This window comes from Nycticebus coucang, chromosome 13, assembly GCF_027406575.1.
Source record: "Nycticebus coucang isolate mNycCou1 chromosome 13, mNycCou1.pri, whole genome shotgun sequence".
In the NCBI taxonomy this organism is placed as follows: domain Eukaryota; kingdom Metazoa; phylum Chordata; class Mammalia; order Primates; family Lorisidae; genus Nycticebus; species Nycticebus coucang.
In genome coordinates this window covers 42436800-42453375 of record NC_069792.1, presented here as the reverse complement: position 1 = coordinate 42453375, position 16576 = coordinate 42436800, and the positions used below count along the sequence as shown (strand labels likewise).

The following is a 16576-nucleotide window of genomic DNA, read 5'->3' as shown; positions in this document are numbered from 1 at the left end:
AGGTATGGTATAAAAGGTTTATCATGAACACAGAAGATGCTCCACTCACACCTAACACTCAGGAAATCCCAAGTGCTTTAGAAGCTCTTGTGTCAGAACCAGGGAATAAGCCCAAATATTATAACAGAAGACACTCCTGTCACCCTATCATTCAAGAAATTGCAAGGGTTTTAGGAGCTATGTGCCAAGAACTGGGGCAGAGATCAAATATATATTTCTTATTATGTCACACTATGTCCTGCAGTTGTTGTGATAATTAAATGAGTTAATGTAATATATAAAGCACTTTTGTCAGTGTCTGGCCCTTTTGAGCATTAGCTATTACTGTTGTTACTGGCTTTGAGTTCTGAAATAGAGTATAAAGATTCCAAGAGCCAGGTACTTGGGAGAGAAAAGTGCTCTTGGAATTTCAAAATCGTAGCTTTAATAATCAAGAACCAAATTTTGTGGGCTTAAAGCAAAGAGTATACTACAATCATTATGGAGGGTGAGGCTGTAGGATAAAGATAAAAGAGGAGTTTTGTGGGTTTTTTTTTTTTTTTGAGGCAGAGTGTTGCTTTCTTACCCCCTATAGAGTGATGTGGCATCATAGCTCACAGCAAACTCAAATTCCTGGGCTCAAGTGATTCTCTTCCCTCAGCCTCCCAAATAGCTAGGACTATAGGTACCTGCCACAATGCCTGGGTATTTTTTAGAGACAGGGATCTCGCTCTTGCTTAGGCTGGTCTTGAACTCATGAACTCAAGCAAACCACCTGCCTCAGCCTCCTGGAGTTCTGGGATTACAGGCGTGAGCCACTGTACCTGGCCTAAAAGAGCAGTTTTAAGTCACCAAGTAAGGAAATTAAAAAACAGAAACCAAAACAGAAACCCAATCATCTTCTTCAGTTTGAGAAAGGTATTTGAGAGGACTGGGAAAAAAGAGCCAGGGTGTTTAAATACAATGTGAGGCTGTGCTCCTTTTCAGCCCGTTGTCCCCCTTCTGGATCGAAATCCTTGTGAGTATCAATGATGATGATGATGATGATGATGTTGTTGATGATGATGATATTTACTGAGAAATAACTATAGGCCAGACTGTTCTAAGTGTCTTATGTGGATGATCTCATATTATTCTCCCCAAGACATTTTACAGTAGGAATTATCTTCATTTATACATGAGGATTTTGAAGGCAGAAACCATCAAGGAAAATTGTCCAGAGTTACACAGTTAATAAGTGTGGAAGCAGAATTAGAACCAGGATAGTAAACTCCAGAGCCTATACCATGTCCATTGGGTTTGGGTATCAAAAAGAAGGATGACCTATGCCTGGCATCCTAGGTATAATTCCGGGAGAAGAGAAGCCTGATGGAGTGTTTAAGAGAGGGTGGCCTCTAGGATGCCCCCTAGTGATCTTCACCTCGTGGCATTGACCTTTGTGTAGTTCCCTTTCAGGTTGCATCAGTGTAACCAACAGAATATGGCTAAAGTGATGGTATATGGTAGCTTCTAAGGCTAGGTCATAAAAGAGAACATAGCGTTATGTCCTGAAAAGTTTATAGAAGCTCCTACAAAAAAGGACCACATGAAGAACATCTGGCCAAAAACCTCATGCTAACAATCACATGAGTGAGCTCAGATGTGGACCCTCTGGCCCCAACCAAAGTTTCAGGTGATTGGCGTAGCCCCAACTGACATCTTGATCGCAACTTCATGAGAGACCTGAGCTAGAACCATTCAGCTAAATTGCTCCTGAATTCCTGACTAAATGAAACTGAGATAAAATACATGAAAAAAAATTTTTTTTAAGCAACTCACCAGTGGAGAACTATTATGCAAAAATAGTTAACTAATATAGTGTAGACCCAACAAAAGATATCTTAAACAGGAAATGGTGGTGGGGTATGTTTGGGCAAAGAAAGCAGCAGTGAGTCCACCCCTCCTTTCTAGAACTTTTTGGCTGAGAATGATCTGCCAGGAGAGCCCAGGACTGGGGTTAGGGAGCTTTCTAGCAGAGTCTGCAAGGGTGACTGTCCATGCCGACACTACAGACTGTGTTATACTAGGCTGAGGACAGATTGGAAGGCAGTGGAGCCAGAAGCCGATGCTCAAGGTCAGGTGGCTCAAGCTCTCTTTAGTTGCCATCAAATGTGAGAAGTCATCACTGAGACACATGCTCTTCTTCTCCCACAGGCACTACAGAAATCTCCCAGGAATGTATACAATCCTAGGAACACTACCCCAGGAGGAGGAGGTAAAGCAGAAGGGAGAGAAGGGAGTTGTGGAGTTATATGAGACTGAGTCTTTTTTTTTTTTTTTGCAATTTTTGGCCAGGTCCATGTTTGAACCCACCACCTCTGGTATATGGGGCCAGCGCCCCACTCCTTTGAGCTACAGGTGCCCCCCAAGACTGAATTTTAATGAAACTGAAAGTGTCCTGGCTACTTTGAATTGATGAGAATGAATTTACTATCTTAGATGGACATTGGAGCTTAAGAGTAAAGTTAATTTCGGTTATACAGAAATAAGTTATATACAGACTTTGCCCACTTACAGATATTTTTAGGTACAAATCTTCATAGTCAGTATTTCACAATTGATAGAGATCTCTTGATTCTAGAGCAAGATGAAAGAAATAGGTCCAGTGGTATCATAAAAGAGCAATGTTAATTTTCTTTGTTTATGGGTATATGTAACTTTGAATTGTCTTTAGTATTGACAAACGAATCTATGAACTTAACCACTACCTTCTTATGCTCCTCAAGGTGTATTTCTTCAGGCTTTCTTTCCAGTATTTCAGGTTTGTTCTGAGAGCTGCGACTGAGTTGGAAAAGTAAAATTTAGAGCCAGATTTAATGTGGATTTTGCTGTTCATATGAGGCAGGGAACTTATTGGCTAGTCTTTTCAGCAGGGTTACTTCCCCACATGCATAGATGTTTATGGAGATTGCTTTGTTTTATCTGGACTTACTTCACTCGAAAGGTGAGTAGTGTTGGGTGTCCTGGCTGTGTTGTGAAGAGCTGCACAGATCTTTAAAGGCTGACTTATAAACATGTAAGAGCTGGTGCTGCTGGGGAATCCAGAGCAGGTTTTAAATAGCTCTCTGAGAGCTAAGCTGGTCTTTCCATGTCCAAGTTATCAAAAATAGTTTCTTGGTTTTGTGTGTGACCTTTCCTGGCCACAGACACTGAGCCCTGAAGACCATTCTGCCTTTGCCAGCCTCTGGAGGCAAAAGGAAACTTACAACATTCTCAAATACAAACTATAATTTAAAAATCTAAATAATCTCAAACATAGTGCCTGCATAGAGCCCTGTGGGGCCCATAAGTTTCCCTGATTTGACGAAATCACTCTTTTTACCAAATACCTTTAAGGTAAGGAACGGTGCCTTGGTGGCCAGGTCCTGCCTTCTCTAGAATATTCAGCCAGAAACAGAAACAGCCAGAAACAGAGAGAGGCTTGGGGATCTTTTCTAGACAATTTGAGATTCTCTGACATTGTTGATTAACTTGTTTTACCTGTCTGGTCTAATAATTTATTGGAAAAAGCTCTAATATAATCCAATATCTAGGAGTAACTGGGATCTGGTGTGATCAGGCTGCAGCAGCCTCCATTGAGTGCCATGGTCAAGGGAAGGGGTGAGAGGAGACTGTCAAGGTGGGTTTGCACAGACTGGACTAGAAGCCCTGCACAGGCCCCAGGGAACTGCCTGGCTGCCCACTGGCCAAGAGGCCTCAGAAGCTTCTGCCCCTCTGGCCATTAATTTGGCCATCTTGGGCATGGCCCCCAACATGGAGAGGAGGGAAGGGCTTCTGGCTCCTTTTTTTTTTATAATTGAATTCCCTGGACATCAAGTTTATTGTGCTGTTCTTACATTCAAAACCCAACGAAGCGGCAGCCTTCACAGAGCAGCAGCTGTGGGAGGACAATGTGATTTGCATGTTCACCAGGGGAGCATCAACCCTCCCCAGATGTGTCTCTCTTGGCTGAGAGCCAGCCACTTTCTTGAAGGGCATTTCCCTGAAAGTTTGGGCCAAAAATGTGGGTGTACATTATACATGGAAGCGTATTATATGAGGCAAAATATGGTATACGTAAAGCCAATGGGAGAGGAGAAAAATTATTTCCATTCTGAGATATATTCTAGAGCTCTGATCATGTGAAAATATTATGAACACAAAATGTAAACTAAAATTTACAGTATAAACATTCAAAGTTCTTAGGGAGCCAAATTTTGGCACTATTCTTCACTTTAAAAAATATGCTACTATGATCCAGAAAAATATATATTTCCGTATTTTCTATAAAGGGATTTTTGAAATTTCAGCCTAGCAGAACTTGCCATGTTTGAATGAAATACTAACACGAACTTCTAATATTGCTAATCAGCAAAGAATTTCTTTTAATTTCCTAAGTGAGTTAGTTTGCAATTTAACACTGCTTATTTTGCTGATTCATGATTGTAAGTCAACATTTATTCAAAGCATGGAATAAATAGCATTTCATTTTCCATAGTTATAAAATAAATAGCTATATATTTCAGGAAATTTTGCACTGCTCTTTTTCTGCTACTTTAATGTAAGCAACTCACTAGGTTTGCTGTATTTTAACTTATTGATTCTTGAACTTGGCAGGAAAAATTTTATATGACGCATTCTAGGCTCATAATTTCCTCTATTAACTTCTGCTTCATCATAACTTTTCTTGCACATGGATATTATTTACCATTTCAATTCCAATAAAGAGGAATCTGCTGGCCCAACTCATCATTTTGATCGAGTCACAGAGAGCATTCGTAAGTCACTGAACAGGGTATGCCCTTGGGCCACGTGCCTACTCCTGCTAGACACAGATGCTGAGGGTAAGCAAGTTCTCAGGTGTGCAGTGCCAACTACCGGCATATTACTGTTGGGTGTAACAAAACATAACCTAAAGGCGGCCTTAGTTTCTTGAATATTTAATTCTTTTGAAATAAATTCCTTACAGTTAACTTGATTTATTTCATAATAAGGATCTTAGGATAAATAATTAAAACAACTCTTGAAAACTTTGCTGAAATGTTTGACTGACCCAACAGTCCTTTTTACCTCTTAAGCTGGAGAATTTCTGTGAATTTTCTTGATTTTATGTTAAAAAGAAAAACGTGAACACCACGAGTGCCCTCCTCTTCTTCCTCTGGTTGCTGGCGCTGTGCCTAAACCCAGCAGCCACCTGTGACCATTGAGGAGCTTTGAAGAAGGTGAGCTACTGAACTGAAATCTGGCTCTGCCTTCCTCTCATGCAAGAAAATAAACACCCTATTAAAAAAAAATCAATAACATCTTCTATAATTTGGTTTGCATGAAGTCCTAACTGATAGCAGTTAATATGGTTATAACCAATATGACTATATTCAAGTACAGTTATGCCAAATACTTAGAGGACTTGATGACATTTAAGCCAAACTATTGTCCCATTTTTCAATACAATGAAAAATTTCAAGACCAATTTCAATATTGAAAAGTGCATGTATTAGTTTGATTTCCCTCCTTGCCATTTTTCTATATATAAGTCTGGTTATAAGAACTACCTCATATGAACTGAACAAAGTGTATCTTCTTACATTCAGAGGTTTTTATAAATTGGCCATTCTCCCCCCAAAACATTATTATATGCCAATATAAAAACTTTTTTGGAAGAAGTCCTAAGATTTACAATTTAATTAATAGCAGAAAGATAAATTAGATCACCTTTCTTCCTTTTGGTTTTTATCTCTCTTTCTTTCCAAGTGTTTTTCCTCAACACCTTTCTTTTGTCTCCCCTGGTGTGTATGTGCGTGTATATATATATATATATGTGTGTGTGTGTGTGTGTGTATTTGCTTTTCTCATAGCTGGTCCTTTAATGAGTGCAATGTGCTATATTTTTTGTAAAAGATCTAGAATTATTTTTTTTAGAATTTATAACTAAGTACTAAATTATAAGTAAAAGTGTGATAATTTCCTTGTGATTTTGTGAGGTTTATATTTTTCTTCACCAGCATGTTATATGACATTATGCAACAGAACTAGTAATAAAGTTTTCCATATTTTCAATTTCAAATAATTTCCCTTGTAGAAATATAGTTCTTATCCGAAGTACAAGGCATTATGTCACAATTATAAATTTTTGATTCAAGTTAAAGATTACAAATTATAGTTAACATTTGATTATTTACCACGATCTTTCTATTCATGTGTATAAAAATACTACACATTTTAATGTTATTCCTGTTAGCTAACAGACATAATGTGTTTGACAAATTAGGCAGGGCTAAAAACTGTTAGTTGATATATTATAAATGTTTTAACCTGAACAAAACCAGGAACAAAATGCTTAATGTTGACTAAAATATGTTAAAACAAGCCTATATTATTTCTTTATACAAAAGGGCCATTGGGATGTTATCTAATTGACAGAAACAGAACAGAACATTATGTCTCTAGTTCTTACTAAATCCAAGGATTTGAATTAAAAACAATAATTCTTTTTTTGACTATTTCTATTTTTATTACATAATTTATACATTTTGTTTTAGAAAGACTAGAAATACAGATAATATAAAATAACATATTAAAAATATCTTATAATTTCACAATCAGAGATATCCACTATTAACTATTAACATTTTGGAAGAACTACATTTACATAAATGTAACTATAGATATGTATGTTTATGTTTTAACAAAAGGGACTATGTTTTATTTTTAAAAATTATCTTCAGTTACTGTTCTGTTATAGAGAAATATGTAATACATTTGACAAATGATTTTCTTCCAGTAAGCATTAAAATACACACATTTATCTGATGCTTTAAGGAAAAGTGGATATTAATCAGAAAATCATTCTGTGTGAATCAGTTCATTTCTTAATGATGCTATATCAATTAGGTGCTACGTATTTTATTTTTATGATATAGCACTCTCACCACTCTCTTGGATTTAGATTGAACATTTTATTTTTTATTATTAAATCATAGCTGTGAAAAACAATAATTCTTTGCCAATGTTAGTCTGAAAATCAAAATAGACATTATTTAACTAGATTCCAAAGTTCAGGGGTAACAGAGTTGAAAGATCCCCCATTTAAAAATCACTGTTTGGAGAAGTAAACCTTTGTGCCCAATCAGTAATTTATTAAAATAAGTAAATAATGAGTTCCCAGGTTTCCTTGTTAGGTCTTGCCTCGCTCATTCTCTGCACTTCATTGCTATAATGGTCCTGACATTTTTTAATTTGTGGAGGATACTTGGGTACTAAGTGACTGCCAGCATACCTTCAGACAAATTTCAGGTTAGCTATTCTCGCCACATTCTTTTGGAGTTAAAGTTTCAGAAACTCAGTGGAGGGTAAAGTTCTTGCTTTAGAAGTTTCTTGGGTGTCCTTTCTGCCATTTTCTGTATAATTCACTTTGCTTTTTGTTTCTACCTTCTTATTTTGCCTGAGACAGAGAACGTAGTCATTTTTAAGTAAAAATAAATTCAGTTACTTTTTAGTCATTTAATTTTGAAATTCAATCAATATTCAGGATGTCTCTCCCTTTCGGTCTTTTCTTGCCCTCCTTTTTCTTGGATTGGAGTTTTAAATTTCAGGGGATTATGTAACTGCCACTGTGGTGTGTGGGAAGGGCCTGACTACATCCAGGTCTTCATTTGTTTGACCCTAAACTAGATTCTTACTTTCTATTTAATTTACCACATCAAATTCTTGGCAAAGGGTATGTGTTATAGTTTATCAAATGATAACCTGAATAGAATGTAGCATTATTTTGAAATCTACTCTGTTTTACAACACTGGTGATGTGCTGAGCCCAATTTTACCTTCTACTCCTACCCTTGGAGGATGACCTATATAGGACCTGTTAGATATGCATCTGCTCACCCCAATTCTAAAATCATGCTATAGTCTAAATGAGTCCCCCCCAAAGCACGTGTTGGAAACTTAATTCCCAATATGACAATATTGGGAAGTCAGGCCTAATGGTGGGTATTTAGATCATGAGGGCTCCCCCCATGAATGGGTCTCTTTCTCCCTCTCACCATCATTTGCACTCTTTCACCACACAATGCCTTCTGCCATGTTGTGACACAGCAAGAAAGCTTTCACCAGATATGACTTCTCAATGTTGGACTCGCAGCCACTGGAATTGTAAAAAAGACACCACTGTTCTTTATATATGACCTAATCTCAGATACTTTGTTATGCCAGTAGAAAATAGACTAAGGCAAGGGGCGGCACCTGTGGCTCAAAGGGGTAGGGCGTCGGCCCCATATGCTGGAGGTGGCAGGTTCACACCCAGCCCCAGCCAAAAACTGCAAAAAAAAAAAAAGAAAATAGACTAAGGCAAACCCTCTGCAGAAGTAATCAAGCTTCCATTCCAGTTAGCTTTCATGGTACCCGCAGGGGCTGAAGGAAATCTCAGATTCCCTTCGGCAGTTGGCAGGTGCCTCAGGTATCTTGGGAGGTTGTGTATGCCTCTTTCATTCTTAGACATGCCATGTCACCACCTCCACCTACCTGCCCTTTTCCTATTTCCTTGGAGGTACAGTAGACTTCTGGCTTTCAGAAATTCCAGGTGGAAATCAGGACTCAAGTTTCTCCTATTCTTGGTTTCTCATTGACACTCTTGCATGGACCCCCTAGGACTTGGCTCAGGAGATTCGAGGTTAAGAGTAGAGCAACCAACTATTCCAATTTGCCTTAGAGTGAGGGGATTCCCAGGAAGGAAAATTTTAAATTTTAAATTCTAAAATAGGAATACCTAATTTAAAAACACAGAAAATTCTAGAGCTGGTCACCCTAGAAGCATGTCCTCTAGCATGCCCCACTCTCTTTTTCTACTCTAATGTCCCCGACTTTTTGCTCAGAGGATTCCTTATCTAGTGATGGCTCAATCAGATTGCTTTTTCTCCTTCAAAGTATTTTCTGTCTGGACAGTGCCTTTACAGCTTAGAAGTGCAGACTTTGGTATCTCTTTTTGTCTCCCTTCACCTTGGAAATCATTAAGGGAAATATATGCTCTCTTCTCCTATGTAGTTAAATTTGGGAAGATAAATAGGAAACCAAGAGGGATGAAAGAAAACACCAGTTAGTGGTTTATATATCATGCCACCATACATTTTTAGAGGAAAAAAAGAAAACTTTATTGAGGTCTATTTTACATATTATTAAATTTACCCATTCATTTAAAATATATAATTCAATAATTTTTAGTAACTTTACCAAGTAGATAACCATCCTCATAAAACAGTTTTAGAATATTTTCATCCTCCCCAGTAAGGTCCCTCATGCCTATTTATAGTGAATTTTTGTTTCTGCCTCTAGCCCCAGGAAACCACTAATCTATTCTCTATTGCTGTAAATTTGCCCGTTCAGGACATTTTCTATAAATAAAGCATAAAACATGTGGTCTCTTTCTGTTTGGCTTCTTTTACTTAGTGTAATGTTTTTAAGGTTCACCCATGATGTGTCAGGTATCAGTTTTTTGTTATTTTTATTGTTAAATAGTATTTCATTGTACGGAAATACCACATTTTTTAGTCACTTATTAGTTGATGGATACTTAAGTTTGTGTCCATTTTTGGTTATTATAAATAATGTTGCTATAAACATTTTTGTGCAAGTTTTTGGTTTTATTTCCCTGGAGCTTAGGGATGGAATTCCTGGGTCCTATGATACTTTAATGTTTAACACTTTAAGAACCCATCAAACCATTTTTCAAATTGCTGCACCATTTTAGATCAATGTAGGAGGGTTTATACTTCTCCACGTCATCACCAACTCTTGCTATTAACTGTCTTATTTATAATTGCCATTCTGGTGGGTGTGAAATGTTATCTCCTTGTGGTTTTAATGAATTTCTCTAAGGACTAACACTGTTGAGCATCTTTTCATCTGCCACTTTTTCATTAGCCATTCATAGATCTTCTTTGGCAAAATGTCTGCTCACATGTTTGCCCATTTTTGATGCATTGTGTCTTATTATCAAGTTATATGCATTTTTTGCAAATTCTGGGTATGAGTCTTTTATTAGGCAGGTGTTTTGAGAATGTTTGCTCCTTACCAGTTATGGATCTTTTCATTTTCTTTATGTGTGTGTGTCTGTGTAAGGTTGGTAAGGTTTTATTGGGATCAAAGAGAAGAGCATTTTGTTTTTTATTTTATCACTTCTTACTTGCTTGAATTTTTTCAAGCACATATTTGTTCAAAATTTCAAAGAACTTTTTTAGATATGTTGGAAAATAACCTATGCAACGTGTGATACTAAAATATCAAAAATATGGAATATTTCACAAATTTACATGTCATTCATTTTTGCTCAGGGACCACTCTAATCTTCTCTGTATTATTTCAATTTAAGTATATATGATGCCAAAGTAAGCACTATCTTTTCGTTTTGTCAATGGTACCTTTAGAAGTGCAAAAGTTTTGAACATGGAGAGGTCTAATTTATCAATTTTTTCTTCTATGAACCATGCTTTTGGTCTTTGCCTAAACCAAGATCTCAAAGATTTTCTTCTAATATTCTTCCAATGGTCCATTGTTTTAGCTTCTACATTTAAGTATGACTTCCTTGGAATTATAAAAAATTTTTTTTGTGTTCTAAGGTGTAACAGTCTACTTTTCTCTTGTTGCATGTTGAGATCCAGTGGTCCTGGCATCATTTGTTGAACGAACAATAATTGCCCAGTGAATTCCCTTGGCATCTTTGTGAAAAATCAACTGACTAAAATACAAGGTTTTATTTGGGGGATCTCAATTCTGTTCCATTAATCTATATGCCTACATATCTATGTGTCAGCACCAACCTGTTTTGTTTTTGTTGCAGTTGTCATTGTTGGTTAGCTGGCCCAAGCTGGGCTCGAATGCACCAACTTCGGTGTATGTGGCTGTGCTGCAGGTGCAGAGCCAGCAGACACTCTTGGTTGCGCAGAGAAACTGTCATGCTATAGTCCCTCTCAGTGTAAGTGACTCCTTGTTTGCTCCATTGTGTCACTGACTGCTCCTTTGGCCAGGACATTATCAGGCACCTCCAGCAGCTGCTCTGCTCAGCCAGTAGACTTAATTTTTTAAAGCAAATTTGTTTATAGAAAAATTGAGCATAAATAACAGAATTCTCACATACTCTCTCTACCCTCCACCACTTTCCTTTCATTGCCTTCTACCCAATCCCCCCTATTATTAACCTCTTGCATAAGTTTGGTACATTTGTTACACTTGATGAGTAATATTGATACGTTATTATTAATTTAAGCCCGTAATTTACATTAGGGTTCACTCTGCATTGTATATTCTATGGGTTTTACAAATGTGTAATAATGTGCACAGACCAATTACAGTATCATATACTGCACAGAATACTTTCATGGCCCTAATAATCTGTGCTCTACTTTTTCCCTCTCTCTTCCCAAACTCTTGAAAAACACTTACTTTTTTACTATCTCTATAGTTGTGCCTTTTGCTGAATATCATATAGTTGGAATTATGTATGTAGTATTTTAATTTAATTTTAATTTTGATTTTCTTTTTAGAGACAATCTTTGATTCTGCTGTCCAGGCTGGAGTGAAGTGGCTTTATCATAGCTCACTGGAACCTCAAACTCCTGGAATCAAATGATCAACTGAAGCAAGATGCTTCAGTCTCCTGAGTAGCTGGGACTTTAGGCATGTGCCCCCATGTTCTGCTAATTTTTAAATTTATTGTAGAGATGAGATCTCACTATGTTACCCAGGTCAGTCTTGGCCTCCTGGCCTCAAGTGATTCTTCTTCCTTGGCCTGCCAAAGTGGTAGGCTTAAGATTAATATACATATAAAATCATGACTAGGCTGTAGTCTTTTTAGACTGGCTTTGTTCACTTAGCAATATGCAATTAAGGTTTCTCCATGTCTTATTGTAGCTTGGTAGTTCATTTTTTTCATGCAACATTCCATTGTTGTATGAAATGGCATGAATATACCACAGTTTATTTTTCATTCATCTATTGAGTGATATCTTCATTGTCCAAGTTTTAGCAAATTATGAACAAAGTTGCTATTAACCTTCCTATATAGGTTTTTCTGTGAACTATTCAACTCATTTGAATAAATACTAAGTAGCATAATTGCTGGATCATACAGAAAGCCTATGTTTATTTTTGTAAGAAACTGCCAGACTGTCTTCCAGCTTGACTGTATCATTTTTGCATTCCCACCAGTAATGAATGAGAATTCTCATTGCTACGCATCCTGTGAGTCTTTGGCACAGTGTTTTGGATTGTAGCCATTTTAATAGGGGTGTTGTGTTATGTTACTATTGTTTAAACTGGCAATTACCTAATGACATATTGGTTTTGAAACTCTTTGCATATGATTATGTGCCTAACTCTTCTTTATTCAGTTCTTTTAAACACTTTTTAATTGTGTTGTTTGCTTTCCTATTGCTGAGTTTTAAGTCATATATTTCCAGATATAGGCCGGGTATGTGGTTCACACTTATGATCCCAACTCTGAGAGGCTGAGCCAGGTGGATTGCCTGAGCTCAGGAGTTTGAGAACAGATTGAGTGAGACCCCATCTCTACTAAAAATAGAAAAACTAGCTGGGTGTTGTGGCTGGCGCCTGTAGTACCAGCTACTAGGGGAGGCTGAGACAAGGAGATTGCTTGAGCCCAAGAGTTTGAGGTTGATGCGAGCTATGGCACCACACCACTCTATCCAGGGCAACAGCGTGAGACTATCTTTCATAAAAAAAAAAAAAGAAAGAAAGAAAGAAAGAAAAATATATATACAAGTTCTTTATCAGGTTTGTGTTTTCCAAATATTTTCTCTCAGTCTGTGGCTTGTGTTTTCATTCTCTTATCAGTGATATTTTTTGCAGAGCAGAAGTTTTTAATCATAGTGAAGTCCAATTTATCATTTTTTTTTTCACGGATTGTGATTTTGGTGTATTTAAGAAGTCATCACCAAACCAAAGCTGACTTAGATTTGCACCCATATTTTCTTCTAGAGTTTTGTAGTTTCTTATTTTAAATTTAGGTCTATGATCCATTTTGGATTAATTTTAGTGGAAGTGTATGGTCTGTGTCTGGATTCATTCATTTGCATGTGGATGTCCAGTTTTTCTAGCACCAATTATCGAAAAGACTCTCTTTTTAGCATTGAATTGCCTTTGTCCCTTTCTCAAAATACAATTGACTATATTGATGTGGATCTATTTCTAGGCTCTCTATTCTATCCCTTTGATTTATTTGTTTATTCTTTTGCCCAAACCTCACTGTCTTTGTTTACTACAGTTTCTTTCTGGTTTTGATTTATAATTTAACTTTATTTATAAGATTTACATCCTTCTAAATTTATCAACACTTATTTCATGAATTAACATATGATTTGTTCTAGAGGATATTTCATGTGTGGTTGAAAAGTATGTGTATTCTGGTGTTGAAGGGTTTTGCATCAGGTTGGTTGAGAATGCTTAAGTTTTATATGTTTTTTTCTGATTTTCCTTCTAATTCTATTTTGGAGAATGGAGTATTAAAATACAGCTAGTATTGCTGGATTTTCTGTTTCTATCTTTAGTTCTGTAAATTTCATTTTCGTATATTTTGGACTCAGTTGTTAGCTATTGTTATTATCTGTTCCTGCTGAGTTAATGCTTTTGTCATTATAAAATGTCTCTCCTGTCTAGTAGCAATTTTTTCTGAAAGTCTATTTTGTCTTTTATTATTATAACCTCTCCAGCTCTATTGGGGTATTGTTTGCAGTATATCTTTTTCCATCTTTTTACTTTTAGCCATTTTGTATCTTTGAGGTTCTCTCTTGTAACATATAATCAGATCATGTGTTTTTGTTTTTGTTTTTGTAAACCATTCAACCTGATTCTGACTTTTGGATTTGAGCATTCAATTATTTACATTTTATGTAAGTACTGATCAGATAGGATATAGGCCTGCCATTTTGCTATTTGTTTTATATATATCTTATGTCTTTTTTGTTCCTCTGATTTCTCTTATGTTAAATAGATATTTTCTAGTGTACCATTTAAATTCCATGTTGTTTCGTTTACTCTTTTTTAAAAAGTTATTTTCTTAGTGGTTGCCTTGGAGATTACAATTGCCATCTTAACTTGAAATGCTCTAGTCTGGATGAATACTAACTTAATTTTGGTAGCATGCAGAAACATTGCTCCAGTATCACTCCATTCCTTCTTTCCTCCTATGTGATATTATTATCATGCAAATTACATCTTTATATAGTAGAAGATCATCAACATAGATTTACATTTATTGTTTTATGCAATTGTCTTATAAATCAGATAGAAGAAAAGAGTTACAAAAATTACATGTAGGCCAGTAGTGGTGGCTCATCCCTGTAATCCTAGCACTCTGGGGACCCAAGGCAGGAGTTGAGGACCAGCCTGAGCAAGAGAGCGACCCTGTCTCTACAAAAAATAGAAAAATCAGCTGGGTGTTGTGGCAGGCACCTGTAGTCCCAGGTACTTGGGAGGCCGAGACCGAGGGATCACTTAAGCCCAGCAATTTGAGGTTTTGTGAGTTAGGCTGATGTCATGGCATTCTAGCCCAGACAACAAAAAAAGACTTTGTCTCAAAAAAAAATTACATTTATATTTTGTTTTATATTTATCTGTGTAGTTACCTTTAGGAATACTAGTGTCTTTCATGTAATCTAAAGGAGGCCCTCTCTAGTTTCTAGAACAGTGAGGCAGAATACCCCACCCAGTTTTTGAGTTTTTTCTTTTCCTTTTTTTTTTGTAGAGACAGAGTCTCACTTTATGGCCCTCAGTAGAGTGCCATGGCCTCACACAGCTCACAGCAACCTCCAACTCCTGGGCTTAAGTGATTCTCTTGCCTCAGCCTCCCGAGTAGCTGGGACTACAGGCACCCGCCACAACGCCCGGCTATTTTTTGGTTGCAATTTGGCCGGGGCCAGGCTTGAACACGCCACCCTCGGTATATGGGGCAGGCGCCCTACTCACTGAGCCACAGGTGCCGCCCCCCCACCCAGTTTTTGACATTTTGTTATGGCAAACCTAGGAAACTCATACAGTTTGTATTCCCTATGGCATGTGGCTTCTGAATACTCTACTAAGAGGGGCTAGTATTCAGCCAATGACTGAATTAACATTTCCTTAATTGCTTTGAACTAATAATTCTTCCATTGTTTGCCAAAGGGTTCTTGTCTGTGTGTTGAGGCATTCTGGTGCTCAGGCAGTTTACGAATCTGCCTGAAGCTTCACTTTTTATTTGCACAGGGCTTTAAGGTCAGATTTAGGTGAGAGATTGGAGCCCTCTCAGAACTTTCCTGAGCATTTGCACAGCTCTAAACATGCACCTGACCTAAATCTTCAGGAACATGCCAGCATCTTCCAAAGGCCCTGCGGACATCTCTTTCTTCAGATAGTCCAGCCTGGGATTTTATTTTCCTAAACCATTATTATTGCTTTAGGCAATTGCCATGTTAGATAATTTTTGTTGATTGTTTTAGACAAATGCATAGAAAATAGGGATTTTCCCACAGAGCAATCTCTGAATCATAATAAATAACAATGCCCTGCAAATAGGACTTTTTCAAAGAGCTGAGAGATAGGTCAAATAAGAATAATGCTCTAGAGATGGGATTTTTGAGAAATACCTGGTTTTCTCCTTTCTAGTGGCTGAGAGACTTCGATTTTTCACAACTATTGTGAATGACTTCAGGGCTGTCGGTTTTCAAGGCTACTTCACTGCTGAGGAAATGAGGATGGGAGTGGGACAGTAAAGAAAAATCCCAGAAATGCTACAATTCTAGTAGAGGTTCAGAGAGTTTTTTTAAAAAACAAATTCTCCTCAGATGGTTGCAAGGGTTTTGTGACTTTCTAAAGTACAGAGAAACTTTATTTTGACATTTTTTCCTAGTATTTCTCTGCCTTTATAGTAGAATAGATATATGGGGAGCCTCGATCCTTCAATCTGCCATTGTGGCTACCATATATGTTTCTAAATCAGGGCTTTAAAAAGTAGTGTTTATACACACATATTTTGTTTTATTCCTCTTTGCTTCACTATATTTTGGAATTATTGCATATTTTACTAATAGAAGGTTTGTGGCAAGCCTATATCAGTAAGCCTGTTAATACTATTTTTTCCAACATTATGTGCTCATGTCATGTCTCTGTGTCACATTTCAGTAATTCTTACAAAAACATTTTCATTATTAGTATATCTATTACGCTGATCTCCTCCGATCTTTGATGATCTTTGATGATCTTTGATGTTACTATTGTAATTATTTGGGGGGGACACAATCAATGTTTATATAAGATAGTAAACTTGATAAACGTATATATTCTGACTGTTCCATTGACCAGCTATTTCTCCATCTCTCTCCCTTGTTTTGGGCCTCCTTGTACCCTGAGACATAAGAATACTAAAGTTAGGCCAACTAATACCCCTACAATGGCCTCTCGAAATCAAAAGCTAGACATGATTAAGTTTAGTGAGAAAGGCAGTTTGAAAGCTGAAGTAGGCCAAAAACCAAGCTTAACAGTTAGCAAAGTTGTGAATGCAAAAGAAAAATTCTCAAAGGAAATTAAAACTGGTACTCCA

At 37.0% G+C, this 16576-nt stretch overlaps 1 long non-coding RNA gene and 1 other non-coding gene across 2 annotated transcripts; one reads left to right on the top strand and one right to left on the bottom strand.

Moving 5' to 3' along the window:
• Positions 1-7194: 7194 nt before the first annotated feature.
• Positions 7195-12057, top strand: LOC128563661 (uncharacterized). Its single transcript, XR_008373853.1, has 3 exons — positions 7195-7290; positions 10826-10960; positions 11529-12057. It is a non-coding gene; the product is annotated as an uncharacterized LOC128563661 (long non-coding RNA).
• Positions 10271-10381, bottom strand: LOC128564115 (U6 spliceosomal RNA). Its single transcript, XR_008373995.1, has one exon. It is a non-coding gene; the product is annotated as a U6 spliceosomal RNA (small nuclear RNA).
• Positions 12058-16576: the final 4519 nt, after the last annotated feature.